The sequence below is a fragment of the Vipera ursinii genome (genome assembly GCF_947247035.1).
Source record: "Vipera ursinii genome assembly, chromosome: W".
Lineage (NCBI taxonomy): Eukaryota > Metazoa > Chordata > Lepidosauria > Squamata > Viperidae > Vipera > Vipera ursinii.
The window spans coordinates 32,019,159-32,038,739 of record NC_139522.1 but is presented as its reverse complement, the minus strand read 5'-3'; positions in this window follow the sequence as shown (position 1 = coordinate 32,038,739).

Genomic DNA, 19,581 nt, shown 5'->3' with positions numbered 1-19,581 from the left:
CTTTCGCCCAGGTTCGCCTGGTGCGTCAGTTGCGGCCCTATCTGGACTGGGATGCCCTGTGTACGGTCACTCATGCGCTTGTGACCTCTCGCCTGGACTACTGCAATGCTCTCTACATGGGGCTTCCCTTGAAGACCACTCAGAGGCTCCAACTGGTACAGAATGCGGCCGCGAGAGTTGTCTTGGGAGTTTCCCGGTACTCCCATGTTACACCTTTGCTCCGCGAGCTGCATTGGTTACCAGTTGTCTTCCGGGTGAGGTTCAAGGTTTTGGTTATGATCTTCAAGTCCTTACATGGCATGGGTCCGGGATACCTCGAGGACCACCTGCTGCCGGCGTCAACTCCCCTCCGCCCTGTGCGTGCCCACAGAGAGGGCCTCCTCAGGGTGCCTCCGGTCAGGGAATGTCGACTGGTGGCCCCCAGGGGGAGGGCCTTCTCTGTGGGTGCTCCGGCACTATGGAACCAACTGCCGGTTGAGCTCCGGATAGCATCGGACCTTTGCTCCTTCCGGCGCGGGCTGAAGACCCACTTATTTGAACTAGCTGGTCTGGCCTGATGGGGATTTTTAGGGTTTTTTTAATGGGTTTTTTACTATTTTATTGTCATTGTATTTTAATTGGGCATTGGTTTAATTTCTTTTTAATTTTTGTACTGTTATTTATATATGCCCTGTTAACCGCCCTGAGTCCTTCGGGAGAAGGGCGGTATAGAAATTGAATAAACCTAAACCTAAACCTGAACCTAAAAATGAAAGACTATCAATAAACCGAATCTTATAATCTGGAAGGGTAATACACAGCAGTTTTCCCCCCTGACTTATAAGTTCAATCCTAACCTTTTCATGGATCAGCTGCCTCAGTACTAGGTACCCGTCATAACCTTTGGAGTTGTGAGCGATAAAAGTACATCCTTTAAAATTAAGATTTATAAACTCTGTTACAAACTGTTCCAGGCATCTAACACCATAACAATCCCAACCCACAACGTCTTTATCATACCACTCCTTCAACATACCCCTGGCGTAGATATAATTAGGTATATGGGTTCCTGTCTCTTGACAGCATTCAAAATCATAAATAATGTATCTTTCGCCAATTTGTGGTTGGACCAACGATTTTAGAAAGCATAAATGCCCATCCAAGCTTTCAACCTTCTCAGAGCACTGTCCGCACTTGATTTCCTTGCACTTTTTGTGGGGGGTAAAGACGTAAACCCCACATGTTTCACATTATGCTTTATTCTTACAGTCAACCTTCCCCTCCCTAGCGAGTTGTGTGTGTCTTTCAAGACACACCTTAGACCGGCAAAGCACTTTGCATCTACATCAGCGCATCTTCTATGCCTCCACCTCCTGACATTCTTGCTTGAGGCATGCTCTGCAGATATATTGACAGCTGTGACTAAATTTGTGGTGGTAGGGTGTGTGGCAGAATTTACAGAAATAGCGTTCACCGAGGAAGCCCTTGATATTTTTGATGCCGTAGTAATGCTTGTCGTGTAACAATATAAACACTATTTTTTCTTGCTGTGGGCTACCTGTGACAAAAAACCTCCACTCGCCCTGCATATAAAACAAGATTTTTATAGTGACCCTTAAATCTTCTTCAAAGAGGTGTATCTGAGAAAAGTCAATCCTGTTTTCTGTGGAAACACCCAGCCTGCTGTGAAGTTCCCTGGCTCTGGTAATAATTTCTTGATTTCTATCATCCACACCAATCAGATAGAGCAAACAGCTGGCAAAACACAGAAATTCACCTTCCACATTGAAATCTACTAGGCGTTGTCTTTTTTTCTTCAGAACTCTGCTGAGCAGTACAGTGTTTAACTTCCTAAGCCCACCCCCCTCCCTGTTCTTCACAATAGTAACCACTAATAGTAAATTACCCCCCCCACACACACACACACAATATTTCTGCTTTGCTTTGAAGCAGATTTTCAACACTGGTCAGAAAATCATCAGCATTTAAATCATTCACACGCCTCCTAAGAGAAAAGAGAGGATGATTTAGCCCCTCTGCATCCAACCGAAGTTGAACAAAATCGTTTGGACCTATGTCCCTAGCAACATTATTCAAAAGAGTTTGTATTGCATTATGAATAGCCTCTATAGCATCTACAAAAGACTGGATTCGGTCAAGATTAGCAAATCTATATCGATGATAGTGTTCCACAGCCCTGAAATTTCGGATAGGCTTCTTTCATGCCTGCACCATATCCAGATAAACATCGTTCATATTCTGAGAGTTTGCAGTTAGGGGCTTGTAGCGGGGGCATAGAATGACATATCTCCTCTTCTGGTTTAGATACAGGCATAGATTCACAACTATCACTGCCTGCTGGGGATGCGGGAAGTTCACCTCCATGTGTTTTTGCTTTTTTGCAGGCTGGCTCCGGTGAAACAAACAAACAAACAAAAGGCTATCACCAACATTCCTAATAATGTAATACCACCCCTCCTCCCTTTAGTTTCTAAAAAATAATACTAATGGTTTTGTAGTTGGATAAAATGCTAGATATTATACCTCCTAACAGCATTCGTGCTGCATAGCTTGTGGAAGGCTTTTGGCTATCACCCCGGTCTCCTTGGCACTCTGTTGGAATTGTGAAATCCACAAATGGCTGGTCATCCTCCCATTCTGAAGGAAAAGAAAAACCCCAACATTCAGAATTGCTGCAGAAATGTTTATAAGAATCTAAATGTATGAAAGTATGAAAGACAAATACCTTCATATACCCTCAAACATTCTGAGTCTGTCAATTCATTCTAGTGAAAGAAAACAAGCAATCAGACAAACAAGCAAGCAGAAAAGAATGTTACAAACTCCATTTTGCATCTAAGTGTTTCAAAAATTAGGCATAAAACTACTTACATTAGTAACTTCCATTCTGAAAAGTCTCAAAAGCGTTTGTGCTGTGTAGCTTGTGGAAGGTTTTTGGCTGTCACCCCGGACTCCTTGGCACTCTGTTGGAATTGTGAAATCCACAAATGGCTGGTCGTCCTCCCATTCTGAAGGAAAAGAAAAACCCCAACATTCAGAATTGCTGCAGAAATGTTTATAAGAATCTAAATGTATGAAAGTGTGAAAGACAAATACCTTCATATACCCTCAAACATTCTGAGTCTGTCAATTCATTCTAGTGAAAGAAAACAAGCAATCAGACAAACAAGCAAGCAGACAAGAATGTTACAAACTCCATTTTGCATCTAAGTGTTTCAAAAATTAGGCATAAACTACTTACATTAGTAGGATTCATTCTGAAAAGGTTCTTCTTAGCAGATCAAATGGCTCTGAAGGTATGGGTGTGACAGAAGCCAGCAGACGTGACTGTCCCAGTAAGGGACATGCTTTTATACAGGCTTTTGATGTCACAAATTAATCCCATCAGAGTTAATGAGTTCATCTCACCTTTTGCAAAACTGCCCATCTGCCTCATCAGGAAAACCTGATTGGATAATATCACATGAGCTTTGATTAAATTGTATCTCTGTGTTTAACACCTAACAAGGTTAAACAGAGGGCCACCAAAAGAAAAAAAACATAATACATCTTTCATGTGATTTGTAAAGCACATTTTATTATAAATTTCATAGCGTTAACAGTTTCTTGTAATCAGTTTCTGTTACATTCTGACATATGAACCTCTTCAGAGACAATGGCAATTCGGCTTCAATCTTTGACATTAATGACAGTGGTTTACGCATAAGCGCTATATGATGTATGAATTTCTTGAGCTCACCAAGGGAATCCCTGGTGAAATATAAGTTATTCACTTTGTCAGAAATACTGATGATGACCCAGAGAACATGAGGAATAGAAAGTCTAAAGCATAAGCTGCTAATAAGCTCTGTTTCACTGGTACCATCCGCATGGTCTTCATCTGATTGTAGACACCCCATTAAACAATGGTGTAATATTTTAATGATACACGCTTTCAGAATCTGAGGCATGCTGACATTTTGAGATTTTGCCGTTTCTAAAACAGGAAATAAGGTAGAATTTGTCTAGCTGTTTCAACTAATCAAAATACTGTTTTCTTAATTTTTATATTTACTTACCATTTGATGTTTTGCAGAATCTGCAACAAGGCTTTATAAGTATGTTGTCTTCAATGAAGCCATATAACTCAGGTCCTTTTCTTATTCTACACCCACGCTTGGGAGGTTTGGGGGTCAAATTTACATCAAACAAATCTCCATCAGTATTTGCCATCTTCAAAAGACTGCTGGAATTAAATTGCTAGCTGTTAAGACCTGCCTGTACAATCTCCCCCACACATGCTATGACACGTCCTTGAGCCTTGCGCCTGTCCAGAATCATGGGGTATGACATGCCGAGGCATGTCCCAAACAAGGCCTAACCCCCTTTTTTACTATCAGGCACAAACACGCATGCCCGGATACGCAGCCCTAACATGCCCGAACAAGTCTACTTCCCACCTGGCTGGTTTCCCCTTGTGAGCATTTTAATTCCTGTTAATATTCCTTGTCTTTTTGCTGTAGGGAGGGGGGCAGAATAAATTTTATTAAGGCTGTGCTTCGTACGGTTACATGTACATGTGGATTTGAGGGCTCAATTGACAAAATATGTGTCTTTAGATTTTTACAAAGATAAAAACCAGCTGCGGGTTTTAAATGGTTTTTCCCCCCCACCCTGCATTTGAGAAAATGATTTTAAAACCTCCTAGAAATAAATACCTTTTAGAAAAAAGGGGGTTAAATGCAAGCCCTGGACGCCTTTTAGGGCCTCCTTTTTCCCTGCTTTTGAGGCACTGATTTTTAAAACTCCACAAAAATTTAAAGCATCATTAGGCTAGAATGATTAGAAATAAAAAGCATTTATTATTATTATTATTATTATTTCACAGGTCCCCAAAGTAGGGCTTGTTTCCCAAAAACACAGGCCTCTGTTAATTATTTACTTTATTTAGCTTATTCTGTTTGTTTAGAATGTCCATAGAATTAGTCTAGGGTTAAGCTAATCATGTACCCAGAGGCTTGACTGCCTTGACTTATTGATGGGGGTTAGGTTCCACGCGCCTTATCTGAAAATAGGGCTGCTAGGGTTACTCTTGCTTATCTTGATGGCCTTAGGCCAACATGTCACTTCCGCTCGCCTTATCTGGAAATAGGGTGGTTACTTCCGCATAGGGCCATGATCTGCTGACGTAATCAACACCACGTGGGTTTGTTTACTTTGATGATGTCACTGATCAAAAGTGCTGATAATTTTCATTAAAAAAGGTATACACTATAATTACTCCCACCTGAACTTTTTATTGGAATCGATTATAGTTGCAAATACACTTACAATGTCCTTGTGTGAATGAGAAATTTATGACTTCTACAAAGTTAATCACTAAATTGGACCAAAGATTATAATGATGTTGCAATCAATATTCATTTAAGGGATATATTTGCTTTCTTTCTGAACCTGTATCCATTTTTCTCCACCCCATTCCATTCATAATAAAAGTAGTTCTATTTGACTAAAAATGCTCCCATTCACACAACTCTTCTGCATTTATTGTTTACAGCTAAACCAGAATAATTAGTGCTCCTAATTAGCCCTCAACCTTCAGACTTAAGGACTTGTGGGTAAAGTCATTTAACTGTTGAAAGGCTTGGATTACACATTTGTCTTTCAAACCAAGGTTTTTGTCTTCTCATCTCTGACTGACCATGTTTGGATTTGGAAGCTGGGTCCAGCCTGGTTAAGTACTTGGACGGGATATTTATAGGGAATACCAGAGCCATAGGCTAGACTTGTAAGTCGGGAAAATGAAACATCCTTAAAGAAGACAGAGGCAACCACTTCTGAAATACAAAACTGTGTGGAGTGTATATGAAGTCACCAGGTGTCAAGCTGGGCTTAAAGGCAACTTAGAGGCAGTAGTTTCAGTGAAGGTGAACCAATGGTTTCCTTTCCAACCAAAAATCAACATCTGTCTCTCCCTCCCCTCTTTCAATTTTCTTAAAGAGCTTTCCACCATGTCCTGTGCACAGATATCAGAAAAAGATATCAAAGTGTTTTATTAACTGATAGAGTTAAACCTGGCTTGGAACTTTGCTTTCCAGTTTGAGTTTTCCACTTTCAACTTCTGGAGCTTTCTGTTACATCTGCTCATCTGTTTCCTCTCTGGGAGAAGGCACATTTCCTTTAACTCTTTTTTCCTCCCTCCACCTGCATTCAAGAAACTTCCCAAATATTTAGAATCCTGAGTTGGTATGGGAAATGGAGAAAGATTGATTTCAACTTTCTAGGGAAAAAAACACCCTTACAAAGACATATTTTATGATAAATACAACAAAGCTTTCAACTACTCCAAGCCCTCCCTCCTTCTTCAGAACTCACTGAAGTAAAGTCTCTTTCACAACCCCTAGGACAAAGACTCGTTTCTGAATTGTTTATGCCCCCCCCTTTATGTCTGTGTGTGGAGTTCTGTTTCCCGATTATTATTTTTTTAAAGCAAGTCATGTTTGTGCCTGTTGATGGTTTAATCTGTGAGTGAACCACTGCAAACATTAAAGGCTGATTGGATCCCAAAAGAAGGTTTTTAATTTAGAATCAGGGAAACTGTGAAAGTATGAGACCATCAGTTGCGGATTTAAAACCGACCAGATCTACTGCCTTAGACTCCAGAACGATTGGCTCGAAATTCATCCTCTCCGTTAACCCGAGCGTGCACCTTCTGATTAAGCAAAGGGGTGCAAGTCTTAGAGGAGTTCTGTGATAGGCTGAAAACTTAGTCTAGTTTTCTGGTGAAGAAAACTCAGCCAAGGTGCGCATGTGTCAAAGCCGCCCACTCCCCTGAGAGAAACTTCGTGGGTGTAGGGTCCTTCATCCCCTTAATCCAACTCAGCCCTTGACTGGCGTAGTCCAGATTGTGACTGAAGCCCAAATGCCCTTTCTTGAAAGTTGGATCCATTGAAACCCAAGGGAATTCGTTTCCAACCATTTGGGCCAAGGGAGGATGTTTCACTGAAAGTCACGTGTGTATGAACTTCCCGCTCTGGTTTCACAGATGCTCCTTCTCTGAATAATTCAAATTTACCCATATACAGTGTAATCCTTTGTGTGTGCCACTGAGTTCCCTCCCAAGGTATGTAGACAGACGGAATCGCACTCCCCTTTGTGCAGCTCATTGAAAAGCCTGGAAGAACAATCAATACAGTATTCAGATCTCCACCACTTCCAAGGAACATTGCAACATTTGATACCATTTAATCAGGTAGACAGAAGCTCTACAGTGGTTGTGGTTGTTGTTGTTGCTATTTCTATGATATGAAAGGCACAAAAAGGGCAAAATGCTGTTTGGAAAAAGGGGCAAAGTTTTTCCTACATGGTGGATTACTAAATTAAAAAAAATGTGAAGAGGGATTGCTAGTGACGTATGTGTGATCTTTTAAGAAAATTAAACACTTGCCATTTACCAAGAAAAGTAAAAAAATGTAATCCCAAATCTGTATGGTGAAATATTATTTCTATGAAAAATTGGTCATATAGAATAGCTATTATCTCAAATGATAATTCAGCAAAAATAAATGAAAGAGGGAGGAGAAACCATGATTTGAAAGATGTTATAGCCCTATATTTAGTTAAATTACTGGATATTTTCAAGAAAGAGTAGTTCTCCGTATGTAACACATTAAACAGAAGTCTAGAGGGTGTGAAATGTGAACTTCTTTTCCCCAAAATAATAAAGGTATTTTTGAACAGCCAACTGTTTTCTACTTTGGAATAGATAGTGTTCTATGGAATGTTTAAAATGGAATGAGTCTTCTTAACTTTTGGGCTATAAATGCCCCATCACTTTCTAAACAAGTCACAGATTTTGAAAGCTAACTTAAAAAGTCTCCTGAAAAAGGCAACCAGGGCGGTTACTTCTGCATAGGGCCATGATCTGCTGACGTAATCAACACCACGTGGGTTTGTTTACTTTGATGACGTCACTGATCAAAAGTGCTGATAATTTTCATTAAAAAAAGATATACACTATAACTACTGGTGGGTCCTGATTACAGTATTTGTACTGCAAGGCAGAGTGCAACCCAGCAGGAACATAATCCTCTCCCTAAGTTCCAAGGGGTAACTTCTGAAAACTGGTGAGACTTCCCCAAGTGGGTTTTGAGATTGTTGTTGTTGTTAGCTGCAAAGTCGTGTCCGACCCATTGCGACCCCATGGACAATGTTCCTCCAGGCCTTCCTGTCCTCTACCATCTTGTGGAGTCTATTTAAGCTCACACCTACTGCTTCAGTGACTCCATCCAGACACCTCATTCTCTGTCGTCCCCTTCTTCTATTGCCCTCAATCTTTCCCAGCATTAGGCTCTTCTCCAGTGAGTCATTCCTTCTCATTAGGTGGCCAAAATATTTGAGTTTCAACTTCAGGATCTGGCCTTCTAAAGAGCAGTCAGGGTTGATCACCTCTAGGACTGACCGGTTTGATCGCCTTGCAGGCCAAGGGACTTGCAGGAGTCTTCTCCAGCACCATAGTTCAAAGGCCTCAATTCTTTGGCGCTCAGCCTTTTTTATGGTCCAACTTTCACAGCCATACATTGTAACTGGGAAGACCATAGCCTTGACTATTCTCACTTTTGTTGACAGGGTGATGTCTGCTTTTTAGTGTGCTGTCTAGATTTGCCATGGCTTTCCTCCCCAGGAGCAAGTGTCTTTTAATTTCTTGGCTACAGTCCCCATCTGCGGTGATCTTGGAGCCCAGGAAAATCAAATCTGTCACTACCTCCATTTCTTCCCCATCTATTTGCCAGGAATTGAGAGGGCCGGATGCCATGATCTTGGTTTTCTTAATGTTAAGTTTCAACCCAACCTTTGTACTCTCCTTCTTCACCTGCAACAAGAGGCTCTTTAGTTCTTCTTCACTTTCTGCCATTAGAGTGGTATCATTTGCATATCTTAGGTTGTTGATATTTCTCCCAGCAATCTTAATTCCAACGTTGGATTCATCTAGTCCTGCCTTTGTCATGATGTGCTCTGCATATAAGTTGAACAGGCAGGGTGACAGTATACAACTTTGCCGGACTCCTTTCCCAATTTTTAACCAATCAGTGCTTCCGTGTCCAGGTCTCACTGTTGCTTCTTGACCCGCATATAGGTTTCTCAAGAGACAAATAAGATGGTCTGGTAATCCCATCTCTTTAAGAACTTGCCACAGTTTGTTGTGATCCACACAATCAAAGGCTTTAGCATAGTCAATGAAGCAGAAGTAGATGTTTTTCTGGAACTCCCTAGCTTTCTCCATGATCCAGTGTATGTTGGCAATTTGATCTGTAGTTCCTCTGCCTCTTCGAAATCCTGCCTGTACTTCTGGTAGTTCTCGATCCACATACTGCTTGAGTCTAGCTTGTAGGATTTTAAGCATAACTTTATTAGCATGTGAAATGAGTGCAATGGTGCAATAGTTTGAAGATTCTTTGGCACTGCCTTTCTTTGGAATTGGAATGTAAACTGATCTTTTCCAATCCTGTGGCCACTGTTGAGTTTTCCAGATTTGCTGGCAAATTGAGTGTAGCATTTTTACTGCATCGTCTTTTAAGATTTTGAATAGCTCAGCTGGAATACTGTCACCTCCACTAGCTTTGTTGTTGCTCAGCTTTTCTAAGGCCCACTTCACTTCACATTCTAGGATGTCTGGCTCGAGGTCAGTGACCACCTCATCGTGGTTATCAGGGACGTTAAGCTTGTTCTTGTATAGTTTTTCTGTATAATTTTGCCACCTCTTCTGCCACTGTTAGGTCCCTGCCATTTTGGTCCTTTATCATGCCCATTTTTGCATGAAACGTTCCCTTCATCTCTCCAATTTTCTTGAAGAGATCTCTGGTCCTCCCTATTCTATTGTTTTCTTCTATTTCTTTGCACTGTTCATTTAAGAAGGCATTCTTATCTCTTCTAGCTACTGTATTCTCTGGAATTCTGCATTCAATTGGATGTATCTTTCTTTTTCTCCCTTGCCTTTCGCTTCCCTCCTGTCCTTAGCTATTTGCAAAGCTTCCTCAGACAGCCATTTTGCTTACTTGCATTTCTTTTTTTGGGGGATGGTTTTAGTTGCTACCTGTTGTACAATGTTGCGAACCTCTGTCCATAGTTCTTCAGGCACTCTGTCTATCAGATCTAATTCCTTAAATCTATTTGTCACCTCTACTGTATATTCAACAGGGATATGATTTAGTTCATACCTGGGTGGCCTAGTGCTTTTCCCTACTTTCTTCAATTTAAGCCTAAATTTTGCAATGAGAAGCTCATGGTCTGAGCCACAGTCAGCTCCTGGTCTTGTTTTTACTGACTGTATAGAGCTTCTCCATCTTTGTCTGCAGAGCACATAGTCAATCTGATTTCTGTGTTGACCGTCTGGTGATGTCCATGTGTAGAGCCGTCTCTTGGGTTGTTGGAAAAGGGTGTTTGCTATGACCATCGTATTCTCTTGACAAAATTCTATTTGTAACAATGCCCACCATAACATGTTGATGCCCTGATTTTCCAGCTCTTGTTTTGATTTTAATGTCCCATCAGTATTCAAAATATCTCTATATGCCCAAGTTTTTTCAAAATCTAACAAATTTGGGTGTGAGAAAGCTTCCGTCATTGATAACCACCCTGGAATTTTTACATATATTTTCGTTTTAATTTTTCCCATACTGTTATCAAACCATTTCTAATACAGTGATTTTGAAAATACTTATGGATTTTGTTTTTCCCGAACCACAAAAAAGTGTGCCACCCCAATTGTAAGTCATGTCCCTCCAAATATAACAACCTTTTATTCCTAAGCATTATTCATTCTTTCACCCATGTTAATACAGATGCTTGATAATACAAAGCCCACTTGGGTAGGCCAAAGCCTCCATTTTCCTTAGCATCTTGTAACGTTTTCATCTTTATTCTAGCTTTCTTTCCTTGCCATACAAATTTCAGAATTAATGAATTCAACTCTTGGAAGAATTCTTTCCCAAGTTTTTATTGAAAAGTTTTAACATACATTTTATCTTTAACAGTCCCCCCTCCCCCTCCCCTCTCCCTCCCTCCCTACCCCTCTCCCCCTCCCCCCCCCCGACTTCCCAGAGCTAAGTACAAGGTATAGGAAAAAAAACAATCATAAACAACCATATACTAACAACCATAAACTCTAAAATCTATCACTCTCTGGCTTATATAGGATAATACAAACACTAATAATATTAAATATATATAGAGAAAAAAAAGGAAAAAAAAGGAAAAAGAAAAGGAAGACTTATTCAAATGCTACATAAAACTTTTTAGTCCTATATTTGTTCTGGATATACTCAATCCATTTTCTCCATTCCATAATATAACGTTCTTGCGAGTGGTCTTTCAAATAAGCCGAAATCTTTGCCATCTCTGCCAGGTCAGAAACCTTTAAAGTCCATTCTTCTATGGTCGGCAGTTCCTCTTTCTTCCAATACTGACCTATTAAGAGTCTTGCTGCCGTAATTAAATTCAACATCAACTTAGTGTCCACAACCGTAGCATCTGTAATTATTCCCAACAAAAAAAGTTGCGGACAAAACTTTATCCTTTGCTTGAAAATCTTCTGCATATTCCACCAAATTTTTATCCAGAAGGCCTTAACCTTTTTACAAGTCCACCATACATGAAAATATGTTGCATCTTCATCACCACACCTCCAACATTTTGGCTGATAATTCGGATACATACTTGCAAGCTTTTTAGGATCTAGATGCCATCTATAAAACATTTTATAAAAGTTCTCTCTTAAATTTTGAGCTTGTGTAAATTTTACGTTCCTCACCCAAATCTTTTCCCACGTATCCATTGTAATAACTTCTTGAATGTTTTGGGCCCATTTTATCATACAGTCCTTAACAAGTTCTGTTTCTGAGTCAATCTCTATCAATGCAAGATATATCCGTTTAATATGTGCTGGTCCCTGATTTCTAATTTGCTTTATCAGATTTTCATCAGTCATTGTAAAACCAATTTTCTGATCTTCTTTCCACCTGGCCCGTAGCTGAATATATTGAAACCAAGTTTGAACAATCTCCTCATCTCGCAAGAGGCTATATCGTTTCAGACTCCAGACATTTCTTTCCAAGCTTAAAATCTCTTTATACGTAGTCACATCATGTTTAAAACCAACATTTATATTTTCTATTGCGTGTTTTGGAATTGCCCACAATGGTATCTTACAGTCTAACTTATGTCTATACTTCTTCCAAACTCTCAGCAATGCCTGTCTTAAAATATGCACTCTAAACACATTATCTACCTTCTTATCATACAACAAATATGCATGCCAGCCAAACAGCAAATCATGGCCCTCAAGATTTAATAATCTCTCTTGTGTCAAATTAATCCAATCACTTATACCTGCTAACGCAGCAGCTTCATAATATAATTTAAGATTAGGCATTTTAAGACCACCTCTTTCATGAGTATCCTGCATAATCTTAAGTTTAACTCGTGGCCTTTTCCCTGCCCAAACAAATTTATTGATACCTCTCTGCCATTCCTCCAGATTAGAATCTTTCTTAAGAACCGGTATCATTTGAAATAAAAATTAAAATTTAGGCAGGACATTCATTTTTACTGCTGCGATTCGCCCCAACAAAGACAATTGCAGTTTTTCCCAACTCTCCATTTCTTTTTGGATTTTTCCCCATAATTTTTCATAGTTATTTTTATATAGTTTTGTATTAGAGGGCGACAAAAGCACCCCCAAATATTTGACCCTTTTGACAATCTCAAATCCAGTTAACCCTTCTAAAAGGGCCTTTTGCAATGCTGTCATGTTTTTAACCAAACTTTTAGTTTTTTGTACATTAACTTTAAATCCAGAAACCTTCCCATATTGCATTATTATCTCCATCAGGTCCACAACAGAGCTCTCCGGCTGGGTCACTGTAACAACCAGATCGTCTGCGAACGCTCTCAATCTATAATCCTGATCTCTAATCTGTATACCCTTAATTCTTTCCGAGTTTCGTATTTTTACCAATAATATCTCCAATGTTAACACAAATAACAAAGGCGATAACGGGCACCCTTGCCTTGTACCCTTCTCAATATTACATGCTTCTGACAAACTATTATTAACTATTTTTTTTTATTGAAAAGTTTTAAAATACAGTTTTCCTTTAAAAAGCCCCCCTTCCCCCTCCCTCCTCCCCCCCTACCTCCCCCCTACCTCCCCCCCTCCCCCCCTCCCTCCTCCCCCCCTACCTCCCCCCCTCCCCCCCTCTCCCCCCGACTTCCCAGAGCTAAATACAAGGTATATATATATAAAAAAGCAATCATAAACAACCATATACTAACAACTATAAATTCTAAAATCCATCACTCTCTAGCTTATATAGGATAAAACAAACCTTAGCAATATCAAATATATATAAAAAACTAAAATAGAAAAAGAAAAAAAAACGAAAGAAGACTTATTCGAATGCTACATAAAACTTCTTAACCCTATACTTGTTCTGGATAAACTCAATCCATTTTCTCCATTCCATAATATAACGTTCTTGCGAATGATCTTTCAAATAGGCCGAAATCTTCGCCATCTCTGCCAGGTCGGAAACCTTTAAAGTCCACTCTTCTATGGTCGGCAGTTCCTCTTTCTTCCAATATTGACCTATCAAAAGTCTTGCTGCCGTAACTAAGTTCAACATCAACTTGGAGTCCACAACTGTAGCATCGACAATTATTCCCAACAAAAAAAATTGCGGACAAAACTTTATCCTCCGTTTAAAAATCTTCTGCATATTCCACCAGACTTTTATCCAAAAAACCTTAACCTTCTTACATGTCCACCATATGTGAAAATATGTTGCATCTTCATCGCCACACCTCCAACATTTAGGCTGGTAATTCGGATACATACTTGCAAGCTTTTTAGGATCTAAATGCCATCTATAAAACATTTTGTAAAAGTTCTCTCTTAGATTTTGAGCTTGAGTAAATTTTACATTCCTCACCCAAATCTTTTCCCACGTGTCCATTGTAATAACTTCCTGAATGTTTTGGGCCCATTTTATCATACAGTCCTTAACAAGCTCTGTTTCTGAATCAATCTCTATCAGTGCAAGATATATCCGTTTGATATGTGCTAGTCCCTGATTTCTAATTTGCTTTATCAAATTTTCATCAGTCATTGCAAATCCATTTTTCTGGTCTTCTTTCCACCTGGCCCGTAACTGAATATATTGAAACCAAGTTTGAACAACCTTCTCTTCTCGCAAGAGGCTATATGATTTCAAACACCAAACATTCCTTTCCAAGCTTAAAATTTCCTTGTACGTAGTCACATCATGTTTGAAACCAGCATGTATATTTTCTATTGCGTGTTTTGGAATTGCCCACAATGGTATCTTGCTGCTTAACTTATGTCTATACTTCTTCCAAACTCTCAGCAATGCCTGCCTTAAAATATGCATCCTAAACACAGTATCTACCTTCTTATCATACAACAAATATGCATGCCAGCCAAACAACAGATCATGGCCCTCAAGATTTAATAACCTCGATTGTGTCAAATTAATCCAATCACTTATTCCTACTAGTGCAGCAGCTTCATAATATAATTTAAAATTAGGCATTTTAAGGCCACCTCTCTCACGAGTATCCTGCATAATCTTAAGTTTAACTCGTGGCTTTTTCCCTGCCCACACAAATTTATTGATACCACGCTGCCATTCCTCCAAGTTAGAGTCTTTCTTAAGAATCGGTATCATTTGAAATAAGAATAAAAATTTGGGCAGGACATTCATTTTCACTGCTGCAATCCGTCCCAACAAAGACAATTGCAATTTTTCCCAACTCTCCAGTTCTTTTTGAATTTTCCCCCAATAGTTTTTCATAATTATTTTTATATAGCTTTGTATTAGAGGGCGACAAAATCACCCCCAAATATTTAACCCTTTTAACAATCTCAAATCCAGTTAATCCTTCTAAGAGAGCCTTCTGTGAAACTGTCATATTTCTCGCCAAAATCTTAGTTTTCTGTGTATTTACTTTAAATCCAGAAACCTTCCCATATTGTGTTATTATCTCCATCAGGTCCACAACAGAGTTCTCTGGCTGGGTCACTGTAACAACCAGATCATCTGCAAATGCTCTCAATCTATAGTCCTGATCTCCAACTTGTATCCCCTTAATTTTTTCCGAATTCCGAATCTTAACCAATAATATCTCTAATGTTAACACAAATAACAAGGGCGATAACGGACACCCTTGCCTTGTGCCCTTCTCAATATTACATGCTGCTGTCAGGCTATTGTTAACTATGATTCAGGCAGTTTGTTTTTGATATAATGCCCTAATCGGCTGTAAAAAATTTTCCCCAAAATCCATTTTATCTAAAACTTTCAACAAAAATTGCCAATTCAATTGATCAAAGGCCTTTTCAGCATCTAAAAAGATTAGCGCTGCAGAGATCTGGTTGTGCCTTTCCAAAAACTCTAACACATCAACTATATGTCTCACATTATTTTTCATTTGCCTACCACTAATAAACCCCGTTTGATCCCCATGAATCACCTGTTGCAGAACCCTCATCAGTCTATTAGCCAAAACCTTAGCAAATATCTTATAATCTGTATTTAAAAGCGATATCGGTCTGTAATTTTTAACTTGAGTAGCATCCTGGTCTTCCTTCGGAATCAATGAGATAAAAGCTGTTCTCCAAGACGTTGGCACCTTTCCCCCCCTCTGGATTGTCTGGAACAGTTCCTTTAACGGTTTTATCATCTCTAATTGTAAATTTTTATAATAGGCTGCAGTCAAACCATCTGTACCTGGCGCTTTATCCACCTTCAACTCCTTAATTGCTGTAAGTATTTCTTCTTCTGTAATCAATTGATTAATCTCCTCTTTTTGCACTTGCGTAAGAACCGGAATGCTAGCATTCTCCAAATATTCATCAATGTCTTTTTCGTTAATCTTCTCCTTAGCATATAATTTAGAATAAAAATCCACAAAGGCTTCCTTAATAAAATCCTGTTGAAACACTACCTTTCCCTTATGTTCAATTTTGTCTATATTAGAAGCCCTCTGCTTTTTCCTTAGTCTATAAGCTAGCCATCTACCTGGCTTATTAGCATTGCAAAAAGTGTTATGCCTGGCAAACCGCAAATTGGTAGCCACCTGGTCAGCCATTAGTTTATCAAATTGTCCTCTTAATAGCTTAATAACCTCCTTAGTCTTCACATCCAAGTTTTATCAGAATTGTTTGAAATAAAAATAAAATCTTAGGCAATATATTCATTTTAACTGTAGCAATTCTTCCTAGTAATGATAATTGTAAATTCTTCCACTTTTCCAAGTCTAGCTTTATTTGTTTCAATAACCTTGTATAATTGTCTTCTTTTATTGTTGAGCATTTAGCTGATAAATATATACCCAAATATTTAACCTTTTTCACTATCTGTACCTCTGTTGCTTCTGACAATCGGCTTTTTTGCTTATCCATAAGATTCTTAACTATTATCTTAGTTTTTTCTTTATTTATTTTTAGTCCCGCTATTTCTCCATATTGTTCTATCTTCCCCCACAATTTTGGGATCATCTCCAAGGGTTCTTCCAAAATAAATACTAAATCAGCAGCAAATGCTTGTAACTTATATGTTTCACCCTTTATCCCCAACCCTCTAATTTCTTTATCTTGTCTTATATTTTGATTTAAAACTTCCAAAGTGAAAATGAATAACAGAGGGGATAAAGGGCATCCTTGCCTTGTGCCTTTCCTTATTTCAAAGCTCTCAGTACAATCTCCATTCACAATCACTTTGGCTGTTTGTTTTTTATATATTGTTTTTACCATATTTATAAAATTCTGTCCAAAGTCCATTATTTGTAATGAATCATAAATTGCCATAAAAGATTATCAAATGCCTTTTGAGCGTCTAAGAATATTAACGCCATTTGTTTCCCTGGATGTAGCTCATAGTATTCTAATACATCTATTATCACTCTTAAGTTATTTTTAATTTGTCTCTTTGGTAAAAAGCCATTTTGATCTGGGTGTATAAATTCAACTAAATATTTTTTTCAATCTCTCCACCATTATTGAAGTAAAAATTTTATAATCCACATTGAGCAATGAGATCGGTCTATAGTTCTTAATCTGGGTCAAATCCGAATCTTCTTTTGGTATTAAAGTAATATTTGCTTCAATCCACGTCATTGGCATTTTAGCTTCTAATAAAAGTCCATTACAAACATCTTTCAATGGTTTTCTTAATATCTCTTGTAAGTTCTTATATAACTCCACTGGAAGTCCATCTGGACCTGGTGTTTTCCCATTTTTTTTGTCTCTTTATGGCCTCTGTTATTTCCATCATTGTAACCCCTTTGTCTAACATATTTTTAAATGTCTCTGAAATCTTTGAAAGATTACTTTCTTCCAAATATTTTACAGTTTTCTCTCCTGAAGTCTCCTCCTTGTCATACAGTTCCTTATAGAATTTTTTAACTATCTTTTTTATTTCTTCATTTTTATATTGTAAATAACCTTTCCCATCGAGTAAATTATGTATCTTTTTTTTCTTTCTGTTTTTTAAGTTTATAAGCTAACCATCTTCCCGGCTTATTGGCATTTTCAAAAAAAATTGTTTTGCTCTTTTTATCTGTTCTGCCACTTTTTCTGAGTCTAACAGATTTAATTTATGGTTTATTATGTCCATTTCTCTTTTTAAAGTCTTTTTTTGTGGATTTCTTTGCAGTTCTAATTCTAACTTTCCAAATTCTTCTTTTAATAATATACTGCTCAAAAAAAATAAAGGGAACAGAAAATAAGACATCCTACTATTAAATACAGTACATTGTGTTGTTTAAGTGTTCCCTTTATTTTTTTGAGCAGTATACATATTGCTGTTTTCTTTGTTTATTTTTCCTTGCCATATACGTTATAGCTATACCTCTAAAGTACGCTTTAGCTGTATCCCATACATTTTGTGCTGTTGTATCTTCTTTTTTATTTTCTTTGAAGAAGAATTCCATTTCTTTTTTTGTTAACTCTATAAATTCTTTTTCTTTTAATATGGAACGATTTAAAGTCCATCTTGGCCCTTTTTGTATTCCTTTCCAGGTCATTTTCAAAGGATTATGATCTGCCCATATGCCTGTTTCTATTTCAATGTCCTGAACGTTCATTCTCACGTCAGCAGTCATCCAAATCATATCAATCCTTGACCAGGATTTTTGGCTATTTAAATAAAAAGTATATTGCAATTTTTGTGGATTAACTTCCCTCCAAACATCTTGAATTCCAATTTCCTCCGCCATATCAAAAAATGTCTTAGGTAATCTTCCTCTTCCACTTTTCCCTGTTTTGATACTTTTATAGTCAATTTTTCCATCTATTATTGCATTGAAATCTCCTAGTAGGCAAATATTTTGATACTCCATTTCTATTATTTTTCTATGTAAGTTTTTGTAAAATTTTTCTTGATTATTATTCGGTGCATAAATTGCCACTAATAATATTTGCTTTTGGTGCAGATAAATTTCTACCATTAAAATTCTTCCTTCTTCATCTGAATATACCATTTTAGAATCTATTGTCTCTTTAATGTATATAGCGACTCCTCTTTTTTTCTGTTGCGCTGATGCATAATAAAGTTTCCCAATTTTTGGATATTCCAATAATTTATGATGTTGTTCTTTTATATGCGTTTCCTGCAAACAGATTATATCCAAATTCAATTTCCGTAATTTTCTAAAAAACTTATTTCTTTTAATTGGGGAATTCAGTCCATTTATGTTTACTGAGAAGATTCCATTTTCTTTCTCCATTTCCATTTATTTATATTTCGGTCTAGTAGATCTAGTAGTCCTTTGTTCTCTGGAAAGTCCTTCATCCTAGCCCTTTTGGTCGTCTTCCTCTTTCTGCTCTTCTGTTTGTGCAGTTGCTCCTTGGGTCTTCTCTTCTATTTGTTTCTGCTCCTTACTCTTCCCTTGGCTTAGTTTCACTCCTTCATCTAAGATTGACCTATTCCTCACTTCAAAATCTTCTGCTTTCCAAATTGAGTCCAGTCTACACCTTGTATTGTTCCAGTTTATTAAGATGCCTTTCAGCATCAACCATCTGAAATTTACACCAGTGGTCAAAAAGTGATACTGTCTTCGTGTGTCTCTAACTCTCTTGGGTATCTGCTTTAAGACCACAATTTCTTTATTTTTATATTGTATTGGTTCATCTCTAACTTTCCGTAGTACTTCATCTCTTGTTGTCTTCTTTGTAAACTGTACATATACTTCTCTTGGCAGTTTATTTCTTCTTGCGTAGCTTGAATTGAAGCGAAATGTCTCATCTACCTCTAGCTGAATGTCTCCTCGATCTGCCTTCAGAGCCTCCTCCAGGATGTCAATAATCACCTCCGCTATGTTTTCTTCTCTATCCTCAGGGATATTTTGAAATCTTAAATAATGTTCTGCTTTTTCCATCTCTAAAGTCTTGATTGCATTCTCTAATTTTTCATTTTCTTGTAACATTTTTATCTTTTTATCGTTCTCATCTGTTTTTTCTTCAATTTTGTGTATTTTCTGTTGATTTTTTATTATCATTTGATTCTGAGCTTCAAATTTTCCCTT